The sequence below is a fragment of the Rhodnius prolixus genome, unplaced genomic scaffold (assembly GCF_049639745.1).
Source record: "Rhodnius prolixus isolate KJV_2025 unplaced genomic scaffold, Rpr scaffold_6, whole genome shotgun sequence".
Classification (NCBI taxonomy): Eukaryota; Metazoa; Arthropoda; class Insecta; order Hemiptera; family Reduviidae; genus Rhodnius; species Rhodnius prolixus.
Genome location: NW_027411634.1, coordinates 30,927,707 through 30,948,638, shown reverse-complemented (window position 1 = coordinate 30,948,638; position 20,932 = coordinate 30,927,707). Strand labels below are relative to the sequence as shown.

Below are 20,932 nucleotides of genomic sequence, written 5' to 3'. Positions count from 1 at the left end.
GTTCGAGCTGGAGCAGTTGAGGCATATTTTTTTTTTTCATTTATATCTCAAACTTTCGCGATACAGCATCAGAAAACACTTTAATGTTCTACAACCCTTTTAAAGCTGTTGTAATTTATAGTTTGTAGACATTTCGCTTATCGTTAATGAACATCGTTGTATTTTTAATGTTTAATTAAATTTGGAAAAATGTTTAATTGAAACTACATTTAAGCTTTGAAGTGTGTACTTTCTCTGTTAGCCTACTCACGGGAGTAGTTGCCCAGGGAGCACCTCGAGGAGGTAGAGATCAGATTTCGCTCCCCAAAAATTATCTACCGATTATCGGAATAACAACTATGTATAGGGATATCTCTTCTTATTAATGCAATGTACAAACTTAAAATCTTGATATTGTTTTTAAAAATTAAGTAGTTTTAAGATTTGCAGTATCGATGTGTAATGGAAGAACCTTGACAATCATTATAGTAAGAGAAAATCGTGTGATAGTTCTCTCGAATTGTTTTCTCTTCCGTAATAAAACTTAGTGATTTAGATAAAAGTCACTAAATCAAACTCAAGTGAAACGAAGTAAATTTGTTATCTTGATTCGTTCACAGGAACAGTATAAAGAAATAAGAAATTATTTCAAACATTATTATAACTAATTGTCAGAAGGTTTTATAAAAATAATCTTATATTTAAAATTTTAAAATACTTTCAGTTAATTATTAATAATATTCATATTGGTAAATATTAAATATATAATTGCTACACTGTCTTTCTGCAAAAGTGAGGACACATGTTTCTAGTAGTTTCCCTCCATTTGTACTAAACATTTCTTTTGGTGTATTGTGATTGTAGGTAATAGAGAACAAAAGTGGAATACTTTGGTTCTTTATATGGTGATTTGGTTTTGTGTGGCTTAGTGTGGAATAAATATATTTAATTTCAATAGAAATGTAGCCAAGACTGCAGACTGTTTCAGTTGGAATTACCAAAGTTACCAAAATTATGAAAAGTGCACGAAGTAAGCTCTCACTTACGCTCTATTTTGCAGTAATTTATATGAAAGGATATTAAATAGAACTCTGTTTTCCGAATTAAAGACTTCCTCTGTTATGATTATGAAATAAAATAATTATATTGTTGATAATCTCTTTCCAGGATTTTATTATAATATTGAGAGGATTCGTCACTATTGGAATAGATGAAAAATGTTTTTCTTGAAACGAAAAATGCCAGTTCATATCAATTTTTCTTGAGGAAAAAACAAATGTGATGTGAGATAACCATTTTCAAAAGAGGTAAAAATCTACTTAATATTTATGTTTAGTTAGTTTAGCCTTGATGAAGCTTGACAAAAGGCTTTCTTTGATTCTGTCAGGTCAGAAAGTTTATTCTGCCATGAAGTATCGTTATGTACAATATATATAATAGAAGGCCACCTTCCTTCAGGACATCATTGAAATTTACCTGTGTACTTACTTAAACAAATTGACCGCAACATACACACATACGTAGAATGTGGTGCGCTAGATTTTAGTGAAAATGTATTGTTCGTGTTGTTAGGCTAGGGTACCCGCTGTGACGCCAAGGTCCCCAAAGATGTGGCAAGTCCACTTCCCCCTTACGGGAGGTTTTATCGATAATGAAAATCTTTGTATTTATAAAGTTTATTCAAATTAGGAAAAAAAATTAATTGAAGCTTTTTTAATCTTTAAAAAGTGTACTGTCTCTGTTAGCCTACTCCCGGGAGTAGTTGCCCGGGGAGCGCCTCGAGGAGGTAGAGATCAGTTTTTGCTCCCCAAAGAACGCCTTTCCACCCACATCCGCATTCTAGTTGGTCTTTTAAGCAGGCATAGGGTTATATAGAACTCCATACCATGGAGTTTATAAAAATGGATCTGGAGAAAATTGGAGGTTAAGGTAATAGGGTAAATAAATCGTTTAGAGATAAAGGGAAATACAGAGAGATCTACCTGCATAGACCAGAGACTAGAATGACGTAAACCTAGATTTCTAGGTTATATGGGATAGGGTAATTCGGGCAATAGGGAGGGATAATGAGAAAGGCGTTCGGAAAGAAAAGGGTTTTTGGTCTGGTGGGTAACTGGCATTATAAAAAGATACAGACATGAAGAAATTCAAGTTTGCAAAACCAATAAAAAAAACGAAATTGAAGAAAAAAGAAGAATACAAGTAACAACTAAAACCCCAGCCTGAAATTAAACAAATCAACCAAGAAACAACAAATTAAAAAAACTGAAACGTGTAATGTGTAAAATCGGAGCCAGTGTTTTTTGTCACGAAGTGTTGTGCAGAATGTGTATCCGAAAAAAATCTAATACAATAATTGATTAGTCTGTATAACTGATTCAGAGTTAGTGTTGAAAAAGCCGAAGAAAAACATTCATAGTGGCCACTGAAATGTTTAAAATAATTATAATTCCAAGTATTCATTTAGATGAGTAGTGAACATGCAATTAGTGAAATGATTTAATTTTTTCATGCATCATTATCATGCTATTAGTTACACCATATTAATTGAATATGAAAATGTATAATAAGTGGAATTATAATAATTATTGAAACGAAAAATTATGATAGAAAATTTGTAGAAGGGTTTCAATTATATATAATAAAACTCTTAAATATTTTCGACTGACTGCCAAGCTATTAATGTAGAAAGAATAAGACTGCTTTGAGAATGCTATCAATAATAACTAGAAAAGATCATCTACCCTTGGACGAATTTGAAATGAAACCATCTGGGCAAGTTTCTCAGTAACCAGCGTACGCAAACAACATGTTCAACCATTTTCTTCTTCTAATCAATGTCACTCTTTTACCTAAATGCAACCTTCTTTTTACATTTAAAACGTAGATTAATTAATAAAAATAAATTGCCAGGAAATATACTCTATCTGTTCCAAGAGAAACGAAGTCTCTTAAATACTCCAATAATGCTAAGTGAACAAAAACAAATACAAGTGAAATTTAAACATATACCAATACTTCAAGAACACCTCAACAGTCTGCAAAAAAAAATTGAAGTGTTCACTTAAATTAGTTTAGGATGTGTTTCTATTAGATGACGTGCACTGAAATTACTATTATAGACGGTATGTAACTAAGTAATTGAGATTCGAAAGATATGGTTTTCTTCTGAGCTGTATGATGGATACTGCACCAACTTACAACAAAGCTAACTTATAAATTAATTACCTAAGGCATCCGTTGAGATTCCTAAGATGTGGTTTCTTCTTATATGGCAGGGGCATACTGCCCAACTTACAACTAAGTTAACTTATAAACTAGATACTTAAGCGATCCATTAAGATTCCTAAGATATGGTCTCTTCTTACGTGGCCGGTGCATAGTACGCAACTAATTACTAAAGGCATCCATTCCGATCCCTGGGATATGGTGCTTCTTATATGTCAGGTGCATACTGCTAAACTAATTACTTAATGCATTTGATTGAGATTCCTAAGATATGGTTCTTCTAACATGTCTGTGGCATAATGCCCAACTTATGAGCTAACTAAAAACTATTTACTATCTATCTAAGTAAGCTAATTGCAGATGATGTGAATAAAAAAAAAGAATTCATTGAACAAATATCGCGTACTAGAGTATAAGCTTTAATTATCCTATTCGCATAAAAATTAATCACGTGAGGCTTTTACTAATAGTCCAAAGATATAGGTTTCGTTTAACTTACAGCTAACTTAACTTACTAACTAATCACGTTCAGCATACGTTGATATTCCTAAGATATAGGTTTCGTCTAACATGGAGGGTGTATTTGTTCCAACTTAAGCTAACTTAACTTACTAACTAATCACGTTTGGCACACGTTGAGATTCCTAAGATTTCTCTTTCGTCAGAATTTGAGGGTGCATATGGTTTACTCCTTAATTACTTACTCGTAATTACTTGCAAGTGATGTGAACACCAATATGAGAAGTCTTAAAATATAAATGCGAACTTTGAAAGCTTAATCTAATCCATTACTTTATAAACTAAACACCTGTCGCAACCTTTTCGATTTAAATGATATTAGGTTCACCTGACATAAAGGTTACTTTTCTCCAAGCCTTTTAGCCAAGTTAACTTGGAACTGATTTCAGTTGGCACCCATTGAGATTCCAATCATATGACTTTCTTCTGTCATGATAGGTAAAATTTCCTCAACTTATAACTGTGTAAACTTAAAAACTAATGATTGTTCTATTATAATTTTTGCTTGGCTGGAGTTTTAAAAGACGTAGATTTACGTAATACGGTGGTTTGGATTAGTTCCATGTTATAGCTGCATAGCAGAAATAACAGCCTACAAAGAATCTATGAACCAACGAACATCAAAGAATCATAAAAAAGAGGTATCAGGTTTACTTCCATTTACTATCTACATAACAAAAGTAACTGCCTTTAAAGATACAATTAATTTACAATGGACCATTTTTGTCTGAAGAACAGCTATCAAGAATTCACAAAGAACACAAACCAAACAAAACGAAGCTCTGTGTTCGCCTAACAATCTTCTCAGATTTCGCAGATCAAGATCAAAGTAAACACAAAAAGAAAAGAAGTACATGAGCTTCTAAATATTTGATTAATAACACATTTAAAATTTACATAAACCATAAAAACAGAAAAACTTTTATTTAACTTCAAACGTTTCGAATCTAAAAATAGGATTTCATCTGTTTAGAGATTAACCCCTATGGATTGTTAATCTACTGCAGCGAAAACAAGTCCATGAACATTAAGCTCTCGAACAGAAAGAAAAACTATCCAATAATATTAAATCAAAACGTTTAACGTAATAAATAAAAGCACATTTATTTTTTTGAAATTATATAGAATGTCAATTCTACATAAATGTTTAACCAAAATCCTAATATACTCATAAATCCGTACAAATAGACTGTTTGAGACTGAGGCACTAAAAAATTAGTCGCAGTCATGATTTTTTTTACATAAGAATTGTCTCATCAAGGCAACATGTTTAGCAACTATCTGTGTCAGAATGTGTTGGTAATTGAATTCTAAGCAATTTCACTAACTTAGAACTCATACATGCTCTGCGCCCAGTTCTGCTTAGCACATTAATAACAGTAAATTAATTGTTCGGCGTCATACTCGTATGTCGTTTATAGTTGTTCTAGAGATCACATACTATCGAAATACAGCGGTAACCGATTTAGTTCCGTTTGCCACACCGAATTACTTCCCGAACACGCTTCACGCCGAATAATCTTTTAAGCTATTTAAAATTATATAGTAACTCGGACGGTGGATATTTCCTACCGAATGTTTTATGTTTTGACGTTCACGGATTACCTTAATTCCCGGATATCCGATTTTATCGTTCCCTAGAAGACCCGCTAATACAAATATGATCAGAACGCGAACCGTTTTATTTTATATTAGCCCGGATATTAGTAGTATGGTACCATACTTTTAAAATATATCGTATTAGTAGTGAACTCTAGAAGAATTAATTGTTACATTTAAGCTAGCAATTATTTTTTTATTAACGTGCAAAGGAGCGTAAGGTGCAGATAGTTTTAGAGGAATAAAAGAGTAAAATTGCATGTCTGGAAATTAGCATCAAATTCGCTTATCTTTTATGCTAAGTTAGAGTAGGAGCTAGTTTTATTCAGGTTAGTAACATAATGTAAGAGGAGTAAGAATTTTAAACAAATTAGGTTAGTTATCTATTATAACTGCATCTCACAACACCTGAACTTTTTCAATGAATGTAAACTGATACGATGGCCTTTAAATATGCTTAAAACTATACCTACTTCTATAACTAATTCGTAAATACTATACCTACTTCTATAACTGATTCTTAAAACTATACCTACTTCTATAACTAGTTCTTAAAACTATACCTACTTCTATAAATAATTCTTAAAACTACTCCTACTTCTATAACTAATTCTTAAAACTGTACCTACTGTTATAACTAATATTTAATTCTATCGCTACTCTGAAGCTAATGCTTTACTTAAACTAAACTACAACTAAAAATGTAACTAAAACTAGTGCCATCTATCAGTTTTTATTGTCACTTATGATATAGTCAGTTTCAATTCTTACTTCCTAATACATAAGAGAAAGATTCACTAAGAAAAGTTTAATCAAGTATCAACTTGTAACTCTACGAAATTCCAACGTGTGTCAATACTGATGAGTTTCAGGAGGAATAAATGCCTAAATAATCAACAGTCTTTGCCAGGAGAAAAATAATAAAATACATAAATGCTAATGATAAATATAGAGGGTCAATACAAATAAGAACAGAGTTTACAAATCTGCTTCCCAAAATATTCAGAGATGAGCAGCAGTGATTATAATTCAATCGAGATTAATAATCGACTGGGTATGGAACACTAGGAAAGAATTGTTTTTATAAAGTCCATGTGAATCATTTTTTGGAGTATCGTTTCAACTACTAGCACTCAAAGCAAATGCGATATTATACAAACTACAAAAGATCCAATCGACATTTCCAATAAAAAAACATAAAAAACTAAGATTTTGCAACAACGAGAGGACCAATATCATCAAACACCAAATTGATTAGAACATATTCTTTTCTCCATTGTCTGTTAAGCCATCTACCATTACATCCGAAATATTTATAGGACTTCCATTCCATTCCTTCATCTATATCCACTTTGCTCTTCCATAACGTCATCCCAGCCTCATTATAACTAATTCTTAAAACTAAGTTTTTTTTTTTACCTGGATGAGAATGTTAAAAACATATGTCCCATATGTAAAAATATTGTAGAGTTAGATTCCTTTTTCTATTTATCCATCTCATGTTTGACATCTAAGTTGGTACATGTGCGAATTATATAACTTCTTATTATATTACACCGTTTTCACATCACAGCTTCTGGTTTATACTTACTTAAGAGTTAGTAAACTAACTAATTTAACGACGTTTGAAAGATATTTTGGTGTTCACATCATCTCATGAAGATTATAACTATCTTATAAAAATAACTAACTAAATTACGTTTGAAAAAATATTGCGTTTCTTTAACTAATATCTTATAACTAATTAACAACTAAACAATAATATGTCCCCAGAATAATTTAAGCTTTTTTCTAAAACTAATTTATGTTAACAAAATATTTTATCACTGCATCACAGTTATAGCTATAAATTTACTAAATTAATTAATTTAAAACTATGTTTGACTTCCACATCACTGAGTGTCAGGGTTTGGCTCACTTCTATAGCTTCTTATTTATTTAATTGGTATTACCCATTTTTGGCTTCCATATCATAGTTGCTTTGCCCTTCGTCATACAATTTAATGTCATACTGGGGTTTAATATTAAGAGGATTAGGGAGAAAAATAGTAAGAGATATCTTTTCTTTTTTTTAATGCAATATACAAACTTAAAGTCTCTTAAAACTAATTTAACTAAATGATGTTGGTTTTCCTCATCACAGGTTGGGATTAGCGTTACTTAAAACTAACTTATAACTAAGTAGCATTTCAATTTTTTGGTTTTCACTTCAAAGCTTCGTTTCACAGCTCCATTATCATTGACGTTCTTCATTATCCTTGATCTTAATTATTATCTTAACTATACTTAAAACTAATTGTTTGGAACATGAATAGTTTAATTTGATAGGTAAACTAGAATGTTATTTCAGTGTAACGTCAATAAATAAACTACACTTAAACTAACGAAAAGCCGTCTTTAATTCTGTCAGGCCAGAATGTTTATTCTGCCATAAAGTATCGCTATGTATATATTTTTCTGTTTATTACTTTTTCTAGTTTTTATAAATAAACCATTATTGATTTAAAAAGAACCCTGATTCTTATATTAGTACAGAAATTGTATATTTAGCTGGCAATGAATTTTTCGCTAGTTAATTTAAGTTTTGATCATAAAAGGAAAAAGGCAAACTTAAGTGAAAAGAAGACATCAATACAGAAAAAAGTTGAAAAAAATTTAACACGCTTGCAGCAGAGGAAGAAATAACTTGACAAGATCTTATTAGTTTTATTTCAAGTTCAAACTGAAGCATTTGAGGTATATTTTTTTTAAGCAATTTTTCATATATATCTCAAACTTTCGCGAAACTGCACGAGATAACACTTTCATATTAAAACAGTTCTAATTTATCATTTCGCTTATCGTTAATGAAAATCTTTGTATTTATAAAGTTTAATTAAATTTGGAAAAAATTTAAATTGAAGCTTTTTTAAATCTTTAAAAAGTGTACTGTCTCTGTTAGCCTACTCCCGGGAGTAGTTGCCCGGGGAGCACCTCGAGGAGGTAGAGATCAGTTTTCGCTCCCCAAAGAACGCCTTTCTACCCACATCCGCATTCTAGTTGGTCATTTAAGCAGGCATAGGGTTATATAGAACTCCATACAATGGAGTTTGTAAAAATGGATTGGGATAAAATTGGAGGAAAAAGGAATAGGGTAAGAATATCGTTTAGTGATTGAGGGATATACAGGGAGCTCTGTCTGCATAGACCAATTTCTAGAATGAGTTAAACCTAGATTTCTAGGTTATGTATAGGATGGGGCAATTAGGGAAATAGGGGGATTATTCGAAAGGCGTTCGGAAAAAAAGGGTTTTTGGACTGGTGGGAAATTGGGCTTACAAAAAGATACAGACTTGAAGAAAACAAAGTCTGCAAAACCAACAAAGAAAACCGAAATTCTAGAAACAACCAGAAGAGGATTAACAACTGAAACCCCAGCCTGAAATAAAACCAATCAACCAAGAAGCAAAAGGTTTTTAAAACAATGAAACTTGTAATGTGTAAAATCGGAGATAGTGTTTTTTGTCACGAAGTGTTGTGCAGGATGTGTATCCGATATAAATCTAACACAATAATTAATTAGTTGGTATATTTGATTCACATTTAGTCTTACAAAACCGAGTAAAAACATTGTTAGTGGCCACTAAAATGTTTTAAATAATTATAATTCCAAGTATTCATTTAGATGAGTAGTGAACATGCAATTAGTGAAATGATTTAATTTTTTCATGCATCATTATCATGCTATTAGTTACACCATATTAATTGAATATGAAAATGTATAATAAGTGGAATTATAATAATTATTGAAACGAAAAATTATGATAGAAAATTTGTAGAAGGGTTTCAATTATATATAATAAAACTCTTAAATATTTTCGACTGACTGCCAAGCTATTATGTAGAAAGAATAAGACTGCTTTGAGAATGCTATCAATAATAACTAGAAAAGATCATCTACCCTTGGACGAATTTGAAATGAAACCATCTGGACAAGTTTCTCAGTAACCAGCGTACGCAAACAACCTGTTCAACCATTTTCTTCTTCTAATCAATGTCACTCTTTTACCTAAATGCAACCTTCTTTTTACATTTAAAACGTAGATTAATTAATAAAAATAAATTGCCAGGAAATATACTCTATCTGTTCCAAGAGAAACGAAGTCCCTTAAATACACCAATAATGCTAAGTGAACAAAAACAAATACAAGTGAAATTTAAACATATACCAATCCTTCAAGAGCACCTCAACAGTCTGCAAAACAAACTGGAAGAGTTCACTTAAATTAGTTTAAGTTGAAGATGAAATTACTTTTATAGTCAGAACGTAACTAAATAAACTATTTGTCCCAAACAATTTCCTTAAAATACTACTTATCAACTACTTTGCCATCCACCACAAAGATTCCAAAAATATGGTTTTCTTTTGAGCTGAAGGATGACACTTCATTACATCAGGCATCCATTGAAATTCCTAAGATATGGTTTCTTCTTAAATGGTAGGGGCTCACTTGCCCAACTTACAACTAAGCTTAACCTAACTTATAAACTAGATACTTTAGCCATCCATTGAAATTCCTCGTATATGGTTTCTTCTTATATAGCAGGGGCACACTGGGGTAACTTACAACTAAGCTTAACCTAAGATACCAACTAGATAGATTAGTCATCCATTGAAATTCCTCAAATATGGTTTCTTCTTATATGGCAGGGGCACCACTTGCCCAACTTACAACTAAGCTTAACGTAACTTATAAACTAAATAATTTGGTCATCCATTGAAATTCCTCATATATGGTTTCTTCTTATATGGCAGGGGCACCACTTGCCCAACTTACAACTAAGCTTAATCTAACTTACAAACTAGATAGATTAGTCATCCATTGAAATTCCTCAAATATGGTTTCTTCTTATATAGCAGGGGCACACTTGCCCAACTTACAACTAATCTTAACCTAACTTATAAACTAGATACTTTAGCCATCCATTGAAATTCCTCGTATATGGTTTCTTCTTATATAGCAGGGGCACACTGGGGTAACTTACAACTAAGCTTAACCTAAGATACCAACTAGATAGATTAGTCATCCATTGAAATTCCTCAAATATGGTTTCTTCTTATATGGCAGGGGCACCACTTGCCCAACTTACAACTAAGCTTAACGTAACTTATAAACTAAATAATTTGGTCATCCATTGAAATTCCTCATATATGGTTTCTTCTTATATGGCAGGGGCACCACTTGCCCAACTTACAACTAAGCTTAATCTAACTTACAAACTAGATAGATTAGTCATCCATTGAAATTCCTCAAATATGGTTTCTTCTTATATAGCAGGGGCACACTTGCCCAACTTACAACTAATCTTAACCTAACTTATAAACTAGATACTTTAGCCATCCATTGAAATTCCTCATAAATGGTTTCTTCTTATATAGCAGGGGCACACTGGGGTAACTTACAACTAAGCTTAACCTAACTTACAAACTAGATAGATTAGTCATCCATTGAAATTCCTCAAATATGGTTTCTTCTTATATGGCAGGGGCACCACTTGCCCAACTTTTACAACTAAGCTTAACCTAACTTATAAACTAGATAATTTGGTCATCCATTGAAATTCCTCATATATGGTTTCTTCTTATATAGCAGGGGAACACTTGCCCAGCTTAAAACTAAGCTTAACCTAACTTACAAACTAAACACTTTAGCCATCCATTGAAATTCCTCCAACATGGTTTCTTCTTATATGGCAGGGGCACCACTTGCCCAACTTACAACTAAGCTTAACCTAACTTACAAACTAGGCACTTTAGCCATCCATTGAAATTGCTCATATATGGTTTCTTCTTATATGGCAGGGGCACCACTTGCCCAACTTACAACTAAGCTTAACCTAACTTACAAATTAGGAACTTTAGCCATCCATTGAAATTCCTCATATATGGTTTCTTCTTATACAGCAGGGGCACACTTGCCATACTTACAACTAAGCTTAACCTAACTTACAAACTAAAGACTTTAGCAATCCATTGAAATTCCTCATATATAGTTTCTTATTATATAGCAGGGGAACACTTGTCCAGCTTAAAACTAAGCTTAACCTAACTTACAAACTAAACACTTTAGCAATCCATTGAAATTCCTCATATATGGTTTCTTCTTATAAAGCAGTGGCACACTTGCCCAAGTTACAACTAAGCTTAACCTAACTTACAAACTAGGCACTTTAGCCATCCATTGAAACTCCTCATATGTGGTTTCTTCTTATATGGCAGGGGCACACTGGCCCAACTTACAACTAAGCTTAACCTAACTTACAAACTAGATAGATTAGTCATCCATTGAAATTCCTCATATGTAGTTTCTTCTTATATGGCAGGGGCACATTTGCCAAACTTACAACTAAGCTTAACCTAACTTATAAACTAGATAATTTGGTCATCCATTGAAATTCCTCATATATGGTTTCTTCTTATATAGCAGGTGCACACTGGCCCAACTTACAACTAAGCTTAACCTAAATTAAAAACTAAACACTTTAGCAATCCATTGAAATTCCTCATATATGGTTTCTTCTTATACAGCAGGGGCACACTTGCCAAACTTACAACTAAGCATAACCTAACTTACAAACTAAAGACTTTAGCAATCCATTGAAATTCCTCATATATGGTTTCTTCGTATATAGCAGGGGCACACTTGCCCAAGTTACAACTAAGCTTAACCTAACTTATAAACTAGATACTTTAGCCGTCCATTGAAATTCCTCATAAATGGTTTCTTCTTATATAGCAGGGGCAGACTGGGGTAACTTACAACTAAGCTTAACCTATCTTACAAACTAGATAGATTAGTCATCCATTGAAATTCCTCAAATATGGTTTCTTCTTATAAAGCAGTGGCACACTTGCCCAAGTTACAACTAAGCTTAACCTAACTTATTAACTAGATACTTTAGCCGTCCATTGAAATTCCTCATAAATGGTTTCTTCTTATATAGCAGGGGCAGACTGGGGTAACTTACAACTAAGCTTAACCTAACTTACAAATTAGGAACTTTAGCCATCCATTGAAATTCCTCATATATGGTTTCTTCTTATACAGCAGGGGCACACTTGCCAAACTTACAACTAAGCTTAACCTAACTTACAAACTAAAGACTTTAGCAATCCATTGAAATTCCTCATATATGGTTTCTTCTTATATAGCAGGGGCACACTTGCCCAAGTTACAACTAAGCTTAAACTAACTTATAAACTAGATACTTTAGCCGTCCATTGAAATTCCTCATAAATGGTTTCTTCTTATATAGCAGGGGCAGACTGGGGTAACTTACAACTAAGCTTAACCTAACTTACAAACTAGATAGATTAGTCATCCATTGAAATTCCTCAAATATGGTTTCTTCTTATAAAGCAGTGGCACACTTGCCCAAGTTACAACTAAGCTTAACCTAACTTATAAACTAGATACTTTAGCCGTCCATTGAAATTCCTCATAAATGGTTTCTTCTTATATAGCAGGGGCAGACTGGTGTAACTTACAACTAAGCTTAATCTAACTTACAAACTAGATAGATTAGTCATCCATTGAAATTCCTCAAATATGGTTTCTTCTTATATGGCAGGGGCACCACTTGCCCAACTTACAACTAAGCTTAACCTAACTTACAAATTAGGAACTTTAGCCATCCATTGAAATTCCTCATATATGGTTTCTTCTTATACAGCAGGGGCACACTTGCCAAACTTACAACTAAGCTTAACCTAACTTACAAACTAGATAGATCAGTCATCCATTGAAATTCCTCATATATGGTTTCTTCTTATATAGCAGGGGCACACTTGCCCAAGTTACAACTAAGCTTAACCTAACTTATAAACTAGATACTTTAGCCATCCATTGAAATTCGTCATATATGGTTTCTTCTTATATAGCAGGGGCACACTTGCCCAACTTACAACTAACCTTAACCTAACTTATAAACTAGATACTTTAGCCATCCATTGAAATTCCTCATATATGGTTTCTTCTTATATAGCAGGGGCACACTGGGGTAACTTATAACTAAGCTTAACCTAACTTACAAACTAGATAGATTAGTCATCCATTGAAATTCCTCATATATGGTTTCTTCTTATATAGCAGGGGAACACTTGTCCAGCTTAAAACTAAGCTTAACCTAACTTACAAACTAAACTCTTTAGCAATCCATTGAAATTCCTCATATATGGTTTCTTCTTATAAAGCAGTGGCACACTTGCCGAAGTTACAACTAAGCTTAACCTAACTTATAAACTAGATACTTTAGCCGTCCATTGAAATTCCTCATAAATGGTTTCTTCTTATATAGCAGGGGCAGACTGGGGTAACTTACAACTAAGCTTAACCTAACTTACAAACTAGATAGATCAGTCATCCATTGAAATTCCTCATAAATGGTTTCTTCTTATATGGCAGGGGCACCACTTGCCAAACTTACAACTAAGCTTAATCTAACTTACAAACTAGATAGATTAGTCATCCATTGAAATTCCTCATATATGGTTTCTTCTTATATGGCAGGGGCACCACTTGCCAAACTTACAACTAAGCTTAATCTAACTTACAAACTAGATAGATTAGTCATCCATTGAAATTCCTCAAATATGGTTTCTTCTTATATGGCAGGGGCACCACTTGCCCAACTTACAACTAAGCTTAATCTAACTTACAAACTAGATAGATTAGTCATCCATTGAAATTCCTCAAATATGGTTTCTTCTTATATGGCAGGGGCACCACTTGCCCAACTTACAACTAAGCTTAATCTAACTTACAAACTAGATAGATTAGGCATCCATTGAAATTCCTCATATATGGTTTCTTCTTATATGGCAGGGGCACCACTTGCCAAACTTACAACTAAGCTTAATCTAACTTACAAACTAGATAGATTAGTCATCCATTGAAATTCCTCAAATATGGTTTCTTCTTATATGGCAGGGGCACCACTTGCCCAACTTACAACTAAGCTTAATCTAACTTACAAACTAGATAGATTAGTCATCCATTGAAATTCCTCATATGTAGTTTCTTCTTATATGGCAGGGGCACATTTGCCAAACTTACAACTAAGCTTAACCTAACTTATAAACTAGATAATTTGGTCATCAATTGAAATTCCTGTGATATAGTTTCTTCTGATGGGACTGGTGGGTAAGTGGGCTTACAAAAAGATACAGACTTGAAGAAAACAAAGTCTGCATAACCAACAAAGAAAACGAAATTCAAGAATCTAGAAGAAGTCGATTAACAACTGAAACCCGAGCCTGAAATTTAACAAATCAACGAAGAAACAAAAGATTTTTTAACAATTAAACGTGTAATGTATAAAATCGGAGCCAGTGTTTTTTGTCACGAAGTGTTGTGCATGATGCGTATCCGAGATAAATCTAACGCAATAATTAATTAGTCGGTATATGTGATTCACATTTAGTTTTAAAAAACTGAGTAAAAACATTTTTAGTGGCCACTAAAATGTTTTAAATAATTATAATTCCAAGTATTCATTTAGGTGAGTAGTGAGCATGCAATTAGTGAAATGATTTAATTTTTTCATGCATTATTATCATGCTATTAGTTACACCATAGTAATTAAATATGAAAATGTAAAATAAGTGGAATTATAATTAACGTTGAAGCGAAAGGTTATACTAGAAAATTTGTAAAAGTTAGGGTTAATTGAAGCTACATTTGAGCTTTGAAACGTGTACTGTCTCTGTTAGCCTACTCCCGGGAGTAGTTGCCCAGGGAGCACCTCGAGGAGGTAGAGATCAGATTTCGCTCCCCAAAAATTACTTACCGATTATCGCAATAACTATAAGGTTAAGGATTATCTTTCCTTATTAATGCATTGTACAAACTTAAAATCTAGATATTGTTTTGAATAATTGAGAACGTTTTATGATTTGCTGTATCGACGTGTAATGGAAGTATTATTATAATAAAATGTCTCATAAACCTTGAATAATATTTTAATTTCCCTCAGTCTAGAATATTTTATTTAAGAACACAAGAAATCTTTTTAGGGAAACGAAATGCCCTCCAATTGTTTTAAATAGAAATTGATGGATCTTTCCATAGCTTAAAATTTTTTTAATGAAGTAATTGACTAGCCCATTTATATTTATATCTTTCTTTTTATTCAATGCTGAACTCCAAAGTGAAGGTTACCTTTCTTATTGTGCGCTTTAAAATTATTTCAAAATCCAATCAATTGTAGAATGTTTCATTTGAATCCTTAATTGATTTCATTAATTAATTTTATTTTAAACTATTTGAATTTCTATTATAAAATTTTTATTTGCAGTGTTCTTATTGAATAAAATAATAAATATTATTACTTACCTATTTTTTTCCAAAATTTACGTAACCCCTGCTTATTCTGTTCAAGGTAGGTAAAGACTGTTCGGGATGACATACTTCACAATTCGGACAATTGATTGTTTTAGAAAAGTTGTTAAGAAATGTCCCAAGGTCTAAAGCTATTTCAAGAGTTAAGTTACAACAAAAAAATAAATTAATAAATTTAAAATTAGAATAAACATAAATTTAAATTCAAAATGTAAAAATTAATAAAGTGAATTAGAAAAATAATTAAAGAAATACGAATCATTGCTTGCCCAGGCATGCAAGATTCATTGGTCGACCACGTGCTAATTCAATTCTTTTAATTTTTTAGTAAAAAAATATCTAAAACTCCGTAAATTTAATATATTTGTATCACTTTATTAATTTTAATAAAAATTTGATTGAATTTAATTAAATAAATAATAAAATCTTACTTACGTGAACAGCATAGATGTTGACTGGTCGGGAGCCCAATGGCAACTGACTGCAAAAATCCGTTAGTCGCCATATTTGAACTTGGATTTTTTATAAAATCAAATTTAAGCACAATTCTATTTAAAATGGATTAATAACAAGTTAATTTAGATAAAAAAAGTGATATTTCCATACTATTAATAGTTTTAACGCCTTTTTTTAAATAAATAATTTGGGACTACTTTATGACGTCACACCTAAGCACATGGTTTTGCGGAAGAATACAAAAAGTAGTTCCAATTGAAAATTAATAATACTAATGTTTTTCTTTTAAAAAATGAAAGAATATTAAATTATCAAGTTGAATTAAGTAGTTAAATAGTTTATTTTCCATTAGAAATAGGTTTTTAAGGCAAAAATGAACACCTCTACTCCTGACCTTCTTTGGCTAATTCTTGAAAATCTGCTCGATAGATTTTCTTCATATTTGGAATTTAAATTAAATAATAGGTAAAGTTTAATAATAAATTAGTGGTAAAACTTAAAATTTTATTTAAATACTAGTTTTCGAGTGTGACCTAGTGCTGAAGTTGTACTGAGAAAGTGATCTCAAAATAAGTTTACAGAGAACGGTTTTCAGTAAAATTTATGTAATACGGCTTAAATAAAAAGTACACAAAGTTTAAACAAAATCTTTGAAGTTGTTTTTAAGAAAATCCGTAAAAACAAGTTAACCTATTACCTACCCTTATACGTGGCGAATTTCCACGAACCTAAGCGATAATTTTCTCTTTTAAGCTAATAATTTTGCAAAATCTTCATTGCCTGTAGTTCTACATTAGTGGTAAGATCTTAATCTTGTGTTGAAATTGTTTCATATGTAAGCCTTAGAGTGGAAACCCTAGTTAAGTCAATATTCATTCATATTGAAATTTTAGCTCGCATTAACTGTTCATTTACGCATTATAATTGAATTTTATATCATATTTAATAATAATAGTTAAGTGTAGGTGAGAAGTTTTACCTTTGAGCCATTTTATAAATAACTTAAATCAGCCTTTACCCAATCTTCCTTTTTCCCGTAAGTGCACTCAATAAATTTCCTTTCTATTGGTTAATATTAAAAAAAAAATAATAATAAAATTTAACTTCTGTTTATGTGATGTGCCTGCTTTAAACAAGTTATATTATACTTAAGGGCCGTTTAGACCCTAGATGTGACGTTCAGTTCACCAAAGTAGCTCAAAAACCAATCAATACTCAACATATTAATACAATATTTACGTTTCTGATTGATCAATATTTATCAAAGTAACAATTTTAGATCAAATTAATGTATTTTAATAATAAAAAAATCCTAAAGATTATTATACCTACAAATTATTTGAATCTGGGATCTCATTTCGTTCAAAATACCATCAATTATGTGATTTGCCATCACCTACGTGAACATACAGCAGTTTATTAAAAAATAAAGTTATTCTATGTGAATTCTATAGAAATCTTTGTAAATTAGTTAAATTTTATCATACTTGTAAAAAGTTGCTGTAAAAAAGACGATATTACCGTTCAATTTCTGTATAATCTTACCCACATTAGCCAAGAAATAAAGTTTACCACCAAATAAGATCAAACTAAGCTTATAAGCAAAGATAAATTTGTGAATTATATTTTTAATAATAGTAAAATAGCTAATATTCTTCGAACATTGAATTACAGGCTTATCAAGAAGATTTGTCCAATTATAATTATGATAATTGTAGTAAGAGAAAGTGGTTTAAGATGATTTTAAGTTACTCATACTATACCTGAAACGTTCAATTTTAACTGTATTTCACCTTTTTGATTTAAAAGTTACTTAATGTACAATCAAATTTATCTTTTCTCAGAGCTAATTTTTAGAAATATTGCTCGTAAATTGTGAATAATGTAGAACTTTTTATGGTACTGCAATGAATTTTGGTTGGTTGTCCTTAAACAAAATTCTGCATTAATAATAAGCCCAAAAATGCATTTTCAAGTAATTTTAACGCCAACTAATGTAAATTAAACCAATAATCTGATTTTTTTCTTTTAGATTTTCTTTAAATTACCAAAATTATGAAAAGTGCACGATGTAAGCTTTCTCCTAGGCTCTATTTTCTAATACATTTTTTATAGAGTTTAGGAATCATCCAGTGCATGTTAAGCAATAATTTCTATGAAAATATTGTATATTAATGGAACTTCTGCCTTAGTTTATTAAAAGGTTCCTTTGTTACTATTAGGGAATAAAATAATTTGGAAATCACTTTCCAAGACTTCTTTTACAACATTGAAAAGATTCGTCACAATTGGGATGAAAAAGGCTTTTCTTTAAATGAAAAGTTTAAAGTTCATGTTAATTTTTCTTGAGAGAAAAACTAATCTGGTTTGAGATAACCATTTTTTAAGAGGTAGCATCTACGAGGGTCGTTTGAAAAGTCCGTGCAAAAATAAAAACTACTTAATTTTTTGGGGTAAACCTTTTTTATTTTTCAACATAGTCTCCTTTTAGGCTTATACGCTTCGTCCAACGCTGCTCTAGTTTGTTGATCCCTTCCGAATAATAGGATTTGTCCAAGTCTGAAAAATAGCCATTCGTTTCTGCAATCACCTCCTCGTTTGAATAAAAACTTTTTCCCGCCAGCCATTTCTTCATATTGGGGAACAAATAGTAGTCCGAGGGAGCCAAGCCTGGAGAATAGGGGGGATGTGAAACGAGTTGGAACCCTATTTCCATTAATTTTGCGACCACAACTGCTGAGGTGTGAGCTGTTGCGTTGTCGTGATGGAAAAGGACTTTTTTGTGGGCCAATCGTGGGCGTTTTTCTTGCAGTTCGGTTTTCAAACGGTCCAATAACGATGAATAATATGCACCTGTAGTAGTTTTACCCTTTTCCAGATAGTCGATGAGGATTATTCCTTGCGAATCCCAAAAGACAGTCGCCATAATCTTTCCGGCCGAAGGAACGGTCTTCGCCTTTTTTGGCGCAGATTCCCCCTTGGTAACCCATTGTTTAGATTGTTCTTTGGTCTCAAGAGTGTAGTGATGTATCCATGTTTCATCCATAGTGACGAAACGACGCTTAAAGTCCTGCGGATTCTTCTGGAACAGCTGCATACCGTCCTTGCAACACTTCACACGATTTCGTTTTTGGTCAAGTGTGAGCAATCGCGGCACCCATCTCGATTCAAACGAATGCCAAACACAAAGAAATAGACAGATCTGGCTGAAACTTGGTGTGTGTTCTTTCAAGAGATGCTACTAACTAAACATAATCTCGATACGCGCCAGTAGTGCTATCTCTCTGACTTTGCATGGACTTTTCAAACGACCCTCGTATTTATTATTTTTGTATAGTTATTTTTTCTTCTAGATTTTCCTTGGTAAAGGATATACTCGTATAATTATTTTCATAAAAATTGGAAATTCCCATCAAAATATTATCTGATACGATGTGTTCTTACATCTATACTTGGTGTTATTACTGGTAAAAGTTTCCATGGTAGTATGTTGTACTGTAAAAGGTGTGGATTTTGTCAAAGTTATAGTATTTTAGGGAATTAGAAAAAAAACTTTTCTAACTAAAACTATTTTTTTCTTCTTAATTTCATCCTCTAATTGTATTACATTTATTTAGCATTTTATTTATTACATTTATATATTCAGAATTACTATGAGCAGCATGTATGCTCCCAACCTCTTTTTAAGAAATCATCTCTAAAATTTGTTATTCCTGCACAACTTTGAAACTTCTTAGAATTAAAGGCTCGTGGGGGCGTTGAACCAAACGTTTGATTGATTTTTTTTCCTGTCCCCTTCGCTAAGTATCATTCTAAGTTTAGTTTTTTGAAGGGTATAATGTTGGGAGAAAGAGAAAGTGGAGGTGGAATGTAGGAAGATCTAGTACTTTGGTGATGTTCTGTACGTGAGAGGTCTTATCGATTTGGCCCATTCACCTTCATTCTGTCGGAGATGTTGAGAAGGATTATTGTATTTCAGGATTATTCTGGTGATAGTATATGGAGAATTATCTTCTGTTGAAAGTGAATGAGTGATATAGAGTCCATAAAACAAACATTACTAGCATTTAAAAAAAAAAACATTTATAAATGCCCGCCTGTTTAAAAACAAAATTGGTTAAAGTGGTAAAAGTAAAAATGATCGATAGAAGTAAATTTTATAAAATTAAGTAATGTATAAAGTAAAAATTTTTGTAAGTTTTTTTTAATTTGGCTAAAAAACAGCCATCTATAGACAGGATAAGAGTATAATCAAGATGTTTATTAATATTTATTAAGCAAGTTACAATAAATTATTTTTATCATTTTCAGATACGAATGAGACAGTTTTAACGTTACAAGAACGTTAATGTTGAACGAGCTATCAAACCTAAAGAAAAAGTGTTATTCTACAATTATATACCTCTACAATAGAGAAAACCTACTCAGGAACTAACCACTAAAATTACGAATTGAGGCATCTAAGAGATGGCACTGGATTTATTTTAAAACAATTTTATTGTGACATTCATGTAGAAATATTAATAATAAAAATCTTTGTTAACTCATATTTGTGATATTTATTTACTTACTTTAGAAATCCTTATTTTAGACTCTAAACTTTAGAGTGATTTGATTTAATAAATCTTTCATTATTAATTTTACAATGTAATTACATTTTCTTATCTCTTTTCTCCATGTAAATAAACTCGGAGAGTGTTCTATACATTATTGTAGGAATGTATTTTATTCATGATAAATTGCATTTTTAAATAGTATTTATATGGGGCATC

At 31.8% G+C, this 20,932-nt stretch overlaps 1 long non-coding RNA gene across 1 annotated transcript; it reads left to right on the top strand.

The window, feature by feature from the left end:
- The first annotated feature begins 764 nt into the window (after positions 1-764).
- On the top strand, positions 765-20,709 carry LOC141460108 (uncharacterized). Its single transcript, XR_012461735.1, has 3 exons — positions 765-1,009; positions 1,147-1,286; positions 20,472-20,709. It is a non-coding gene; the product is annotated as an uncharacterized lncRNA (long non-coding RNA).
- The last annotated feature ends 223 nt before the right edge of the window (positions 20,710-20,932 follow it).